This window comes from Myotis lucifugus, unplaced genomic scaffold (genome assembly GCF_000147115.1).
Source record: "Myotis lucifugus unplaced genomic scaffold, Myoluc2.0 scaffold_21, whole genome shotgun sequence".
In the NCBI taxonomy this organism is placed as follows: Eukaryota; Metazoa; Chordata; class Mammalia; order Chiroptera; family Vespertilionidae; genus Myotis; species Myotis lucifugus.
In genome coordinates, this window is record NW_005871069.1 from 9935456 (window position 1) to 9942801 (window position 7346).

The window sequence follows — 7346 nt, forward strand, 5'->3', positions numbered from 1 at the left end:
AGTCGTGTGGGCGAGTAATGTTATATATGAGACTGTAACCTAAAGTAATGGCGTTAACATTGTACCATCTCACCCTGTGGCGTCGGGCGTGTCACCGCCAATCCTGATTCTCACCCCCGGCATTCTCCTTCTACACGATTCAAAGTCTAATAGGAGCCGGTATCATTTCTCCTCTGTCAGGTCCATGCCCCGGCGCAGATACACATCACGCTCTCAGATTTGATAGGACCATTCGGTAGCAAAAACGGATATCTCAGGGGGTTCTATCACATCAAAGGTCTTCGGGGAGGGGGGGGCGGCGAGCGGCGGGGCGCGGGCAGCATGAGTCAGCAGCGGCCGGCCGGCGGACAAGCTGCCCAGCGAGCTTGTGGACCCAGCGGAGGAGACGGTGCGCCGCTGGTGCTGAGACCCCATCAACGTGGAGGGCCTGCTGCCATAAAAAATAATGATTAATTTAGAAGATAATGTACAGTATGTGTCCATGAGAAAAACTCTAAAAGTGAAGACACCTCGGTTTGATGTATCACTGGTTTATTTAACTCGGAAATTTATGGATCTTGTCAGAAATGCTCCTGGGGGTGTTCTTGACTTAAACAAGGTTGCAACAAAACTGGGAGTACGGAAACGAAGAGTGTATGACATCACCGATGTCTTAGATGGGATCGACCTGGTTGAAAACAAATCTAAGAACCACATTCGATGGATAGGATCCGATCTCAACAATTTCGGAGCAGTGCCCGGACTGAAGAAGCTGCGGGAGGAGCTGTCCGACCTGTCGGCCATGGAAGAGGCTCTGGACGAGTTGATTAAGGATTGTGCTCAGCAGCTGTTCGAATTAACTGATGACAAAGACAATGAAAGGCTCGCGTATGTGACGTACCAAGACATCCATAGCATCCGAGCCTTCCACGAGCAGATTGTCATTGCAGTGAGAGCTCCGGCAGAGACCAGACTGGACGTCCCAGCCCCCCGAGAAGACTCCATCACGGTGCACATACGGAGCACCGAGGGGCCCATCGACATCTACCTGTGTGAAGTGGAGCAGGGTCGCTCCGGCAGGAAGGGCTCTGAAGGGGCAGGACCCTCGGCTTCTAAGAAAAGCAAACACTCAAAGAAGCCCGACAAAGAAGAAAATTCTCCACAGCAAAGTGAAGTGAGTGACGGGATTTGAGCCCGTGTGTTGAGTGGCTTTGGAGTCGCGTGGATGATTACGTATCGAGTTTGATCCCCAGCGATCAGTCACTGTGAAGTCCCCCTCAGTCAGTGGCAGCACAAGGCCAGTAGTGTCTTTGAGTGGCTCACTACTTAGATTCCGGGATTATTATGGTTTCCACATTCAGAAGCAACTCTTTTTTATAACTCACTGCTTTTTGTCAGTAACCTAGATATCCTGCCTACTGAAATCCCTTCCTCAAAGAGTATCACTAACCCCGAAGCGGTCGGTCCTGCGTGGACTCTGCCCTCCCTTCAAGGATCATGTGTCGTCATCACAAAAGCAGTTGCCTTATGCGAGTTCACATCTGCATTAGCTGCTGCGCAGTGGGTGAGCGTGCACACGCCATCTAAATGTGATGTCTGTATATATCTGTATAATGCTTAGATCGCTTACGTGTGTCTCAGTGAGTCTCTTCGCCATTGTATAGCCAAAATAATGTATATATGGAAGTTAGATTCTCTAACTTCTGTGGTATCTGTAACTTATTAGCATCCTCTGAACTTAAAGATCATGGGTTTAATGAAAGAGTTTCAGTATGATTCCCAGTGGTGGAATGGGGTCCAGGTGACCTACAGCTACTGTGTCTGAGCAGACTGGTGGCATGCCCCATGCCTTCAGGGACAAGTGTGGAGATACCATCAGGTAGTGGCTTAATGAGTGTGAGACAGGAATTCGATGATGGTGACAGCTGGAAGCTATTCTAAGCTTTTTGCCAGCAGGTTTGTGATGTTTCTGTGTGCAGCCTTGCTCCTCGCTCAGATGGGTGCACTTAGGCATTAGTTGTCCCTGGCCCTCTCTCCCGCTCCAGCCCCTTTTCCAAGTACCTAGCTATGTCTACCTCACTGGTAAATCACTTACCACCCTGTGCCTCAGCTCATTTGAGTTACCATGAGACTGTGAGCTCCTGGAGGGACTCTGTCCTAATTAGTGCTACGTCCAGAGCCTTGCATGATGCCTGCACATAAACGTGCTCCGTCGCTGAACAAACCAGTGAGTGAGTGGATTGTAAAATCAGACTAAACGTATGTGGCTTGTCTGCCATACAGGATCTTAGGAGCATCATTCAGACTTACATTGTAAACGTCTCGCTTTCAAAGAAAAATTTGAAGCAACTAGAAATTAAGATCATGTATAAAAAGGTTTAAAATAGGAATCAAAATATTGAAAAATAGTGCTGTTGAGGATGCACATACCTCTGCACTCCAGTGGCTCTTCCCTGTGCTCCATGCACTTGGCCTCCTCCCTCCGCGACCCCCCCCCCCCCCCCCCGCCCTTTCTCTCCAGGCCTGGCCTGCTGGGAGTGCTCCTGTGTGGGACTTAAGCAGGAGTGTATATAGGTCAGGTCTCAAAGAGAAGATTGGGGCTGCAAAGTAGAACTGGCAGCTGTCAGTCTACATGTGATGGTCAGAACCCTGAGAGGATGAGGTCATCTAACGCAGCTGGTTGCCAGCCTTTCAGACCTCACAGACCACCCACCAGTGGCGACCACCTGTTGGCGACCGCTGATCTAATGAGGGTAGAGCAAAAGAGGAGAGGCCCCAAGCATCTGTATTGAAGGGGAAATAGGAAGAAAAGGCCTTTCCTGAGAAGGAATGGGGGTGGGGTAAGGAAGGTAGTCTCCCCAAAAACCAACCAAGGAAGCATGGCCAAGGGTGATAGCATTGTTTCTGAGCAGCAGTTCCTTACTCGCAAAATGTGACAAGTGTTCAGCTTTACAGATTGGTCTGGGGATATAATGAGATCATGTGAACAACAGTTCTTTGTAACCATAGGCGTGTGATATAAAGGAATATTCTCCAGAAAAAAAAAAAAGAAAGAAAAAAAGAAAGAAAGAAAGAAAGAAAGAAAGAAAGAAAGAAAGAAAGAAAGAAAGAAAGAAAGAAAAGTTATCCATGGGCGTATCAGGGCAGTCCATTCCAATAAGGACCTGAAACTAGTCAAGTGATGGTCTGGTGTGCATCATCCTGGTTTTAGGCCATCCTTGTTTCACAGTTGAAGGTCAGCAATTCCACTAGAGCTGGGATATCTGAAGGTTAGAGTTTTTACCTTCTGAAGTTAGTTCCTAGGATTCTGGTACAAGCATGCGGTTTATCTACAAGCTACATGTTAATCAGAGTCAGCAATGTCAAAAGAATGATGGGGTGGGTTACAATTCCCCACTGTTACAAAACCAGTTGGTTCGAATTACACAAAGAATATATTAATGGTACCGGGGATAATGGCTGCTTTGAATTTCTCAATTGCAAGTTAATTTGCTAGTTTTCTGGCATCATTGCCCCATCTGTGAACATGTGTTTTTTAAAAAATATCTTTAGAATTTTCAATTATAGTATTTCCCTTCATTTGATCATTTTACATGTGTTTTTCTGCTCCTCCTACCTCCAGTTTAAAGAAAATATTTAAGATACACAACTCAAAATTAGTGAGGAAAAATTGTGCTAGTAACATGCTTTAAAAATAACAATTTTGGGAGAAGGTGGGTAAAGGGGGATAAATGGGAGATATCTGTAATACTATCAACAATAAAAATATATTTTAAGAATAAATAAAAATAACAATTTTTGAAGAGACACGATCTCTGATTAAATTACAGTAATACAAGAGGGAAAACAGTAGGTTTATGTCTGAGGTAAATATATGTTTGAAAAAAGTATTATTTCAGCCAACCAGATGAATAACAGGTAAGCTCCATTTTCTCTATCCTACTATCAGAAATCTAGAGATTCCTTTCCCTCAGTGTGTTTCTGTATGTCTCTCACTCCTCATTAGAAAGGCTATTCAATGGATTAAGCTTCAAAAGTTTGTCCTTGGGCTAGGGCAAACACACACACACACACACACACACACACGCGTACACACACACGCACACATCTAAGGGACAAACTGTGAAACTCTATTAATTCTAATCACTTACCTGCAGGTTACTTTGGAATAGTCTTTGCATTATAATAGTCTTATTTCTTCCTGTCCAATATAATTCATTTCTTTTTCTTGCCTTATTACATTGACTAGAGTCTGCAGTACAATTTTTAATAGAAATGTTGATTTCAGGCATTTTCTGCCTTCACTTTAAGAATATTTTACCATTAAGTACGGTGCAGGTTTTCTTGCCAGTTTAAGGAATTCCCCTTTTATTCATAGTTTGCTCGAGATTTACTTTGTCATGAATAAATGTTGATTATATAAAATGCTTTCATGAATTATTAAGAACAAATGATTTTTCCCTTTAATCTATTGTGAATAGGGCTTAACAGAACCTTTCCCCATTCTTTTAAGAGTTGACCGTTGTTTAACTCACCTAATAATCTGATAATACTATATGTCATCTTGATGCTAGGCAAACTTGCTTATGGTAAAAATGGACCCTGATTGGTAAATTGCATTGGATTGGCTGGAACTATAAGTAGCTGGTAGGGGAGCCATAGCTTTGGGCCTTTCTCAGTGTGTACCACTTATAACCAGGCATGCCATCCATCAGGAGTCTGGAAGTTGTGCCTATGGAATTCTTCTAAGAGATTAGTTGTTTCTGAGGAGATGTGAACTTTAAACTCGAGTGTTTGACCCACCAGACATGAACCCTTGTCTCCTGGCATCTGAGATATCATCTAGGGAGGCCAAAGAAAACACATCAGCTAGGGGTGGGCTGCTGCCAGGCCCTCCCCACAGAAGAAGAAAGTCTGCCACGGTCCTGTTAAGCACTGGTCTCCTTACTGTACCTTTCTGAGGGTATTGGTACCAAGAGGGCTGTGGGAGTCCTAAGCGTCTGAATGTTTAATGGCACCTAACACTCCCTACTCGGCATTGCAAATTTATTAATGTAGTGAAGTATGATCATTGGTGTTCTAAAGTTAAATCAATCGTGTTTCTGGGATAAATCTAACTTGATCATGACCTATTTTGTTTGCTAGATTTTGATTGATAACATTTTGTTCAGGGTTTTTGCACCTATGTTCATAAGGAAAATAGGACTGGTGATGCTCCTGAATCCTACTGTCTGCTAAAGTTTTGCTATTAAGATTATATTCATCTCGTAGAAAAATATTGTAGAGTGTTTCTTCATTATTTATACTCTGAAATAGTATATGTTAGGTTGGCAGTGTTTGTCCCTTAGGTGTTTGGTAGACTCTCTGGGCCTGGAGTTTTATTTGAAGAAAGATTTTAAACTCTGACTGAGCTACTTTAATGGTTATAAGGACTATGTAGATATTCTATTTCTACTTGAGTCTCAGTTGATGAATTCCCCCACTTAGGAATTTGTCCACTTCAGCTAAACTTTCAAACTTATTGACACAAAATGGTTCAGAATGTCTTATTGCCTTTAAAGATTGCCTGTAACACCTGTAGGTAGGTCCTGCTTTCAGTCCTAAATTGTTTTCTTGTCCTTTTTCACTTCTTTTCTTGCTTAATCTTGTCAGTTTTGCCTATTATATTAGTCATTTTAGAGAAGCAATTTTTGGCTTTGTTCATTTTCTCCATTGTTTAGGATTACTATTTTACTCAATTTCTGTTCTTCTGCTTATTTCCTCCTATCTTTTAAAAGTTTATTCTGTTGTTATTTTACTAACTTCCTATTTGTATCATTTACAAATTATTTTTCACCCTTTTTTAAAAAATGCAAATATTTAAGTTTATAAATTTTAAAGTGTTATTTGAGCTACATTCCACACATTTGAAAAGTTTTAAATTTAGCATTTTTATTATTGTTCAATTTTTAATATTTTGGTTTTACATTATAATTTCCATTTGATCATGAGTTATTTAAAAGCACATATCTCAATTTCCAATACCATTTTTCTTATCTTTTTTACTATTGTTTACTTTTATTAATTTCTAATTATTCCTTGTTGTTGAAGGGTGTCTGTACCTTACCAGTTCTTTGAAATGTGTTGGGATTTGTTTCATAGTGCAGTAAGTAGCGAGTTTTGAAACTGTTCTAACCATCAGGTGAATCTAGGTAACTGTGTGGCTCAAATCACCTATATTTTTTTGTCTTTTTTTTTCCTTTTAAATCTGTCCATTACTGAGAAAAAAATGTTAAAGTCTCCACAATGATGATAAACTTGTCAATTTCCATTTATACAGCACCAGATTTAGTTATTTTGAAGGATGTTATTAGCTGCATATAAGTAGCTGTTATATCTCCTTGTAATCTTCATCTTGAATAATGCCTTAAAGTCTATTTTTTTCTAATATTAATAAAGCCACATCAGTTTTGTTAATATTTTCCTGGTATAGTTTTCTTCTTCTACCCATTTCTCCTCAACTTTTCTGTGACCTTATGTTTTAGGTATGTTTCAAATAACATATACTTGGATTTTCACTCCAAAGAATATTTCCCTTGTTTCTAAAACTTTGCTTTTACTATAGAAGACCTTGTGACTCAAGTCTTTGTTCATCCCTAATATTCTTTCTACTTTCTTTGGATAGGAGTGGTTGCCCCTTTTCCACAGCTCTTAGAGGGCAACCTCCTGAGGGCTGCCAGCCACATCCACTGCAGGTACAGTGACATTTTAAGCAGCCTTGTGCAAATAATGGGAAGTCACTTCCAATTCTTCCACTACTAAGTGAAAATAGATTTCTCAAAGAAAGAGTGCATCCTAGCAGACAGCCTGATCCAGTTAACTGGGAATGAACAGGATGGGGGTGTCAGGCTCACTTCTAATTTCAAGTCATATAAAATGACCAATTATGATTTAGGCTACAAAAACAAAGGACTGAACTCTGTAAGTCAGGATAAGCGGGCTTTCCTCTGGGTCAATGAGGGTCGCTTTTAATGGTGGGGAAGGCACTGGGTTTGCAATTCGGACTTCCAAGCTTGATTGCCTGCTCTGTCTTGTGGGAGATGTGTGTTTGGACAAGTCACTAAATATACCTGAGCTTCAATATCTATCACAAAATAAAGGCATTGAATTGGATTGCTAAGGGACACCATTTGAGCACTAATGTATTCTGGTTCTGTAGGGAAGAATTATAGTGTGTTTACATTACTGGATCCATCTGGCCCCCGAAATTCTCAAAATATTGTCTTTTAGCAAAGTGTAAATTGTTACAAAGACAGCCTTCTATGTAAATTGCAGGGAATATTCTTTTTTACAGTGTCCCACTTTATATAAAAGTAGTACCATGGCTG

At 41.0% G+C, this 7346-nt stretch overlaps 1 pseudogene; it reads left to right on the top strand.

Moving 5' to 3' along the window:
• Nucleotides 1–364: 364 nt before the first annotated feature.
• LOC102442118 lies at nt 365–1171 on the top strand (annotated as a pseudogene).
• The last annotated feature ends 6175 nt before the right edge of the window (nt 1172–7346 follow it).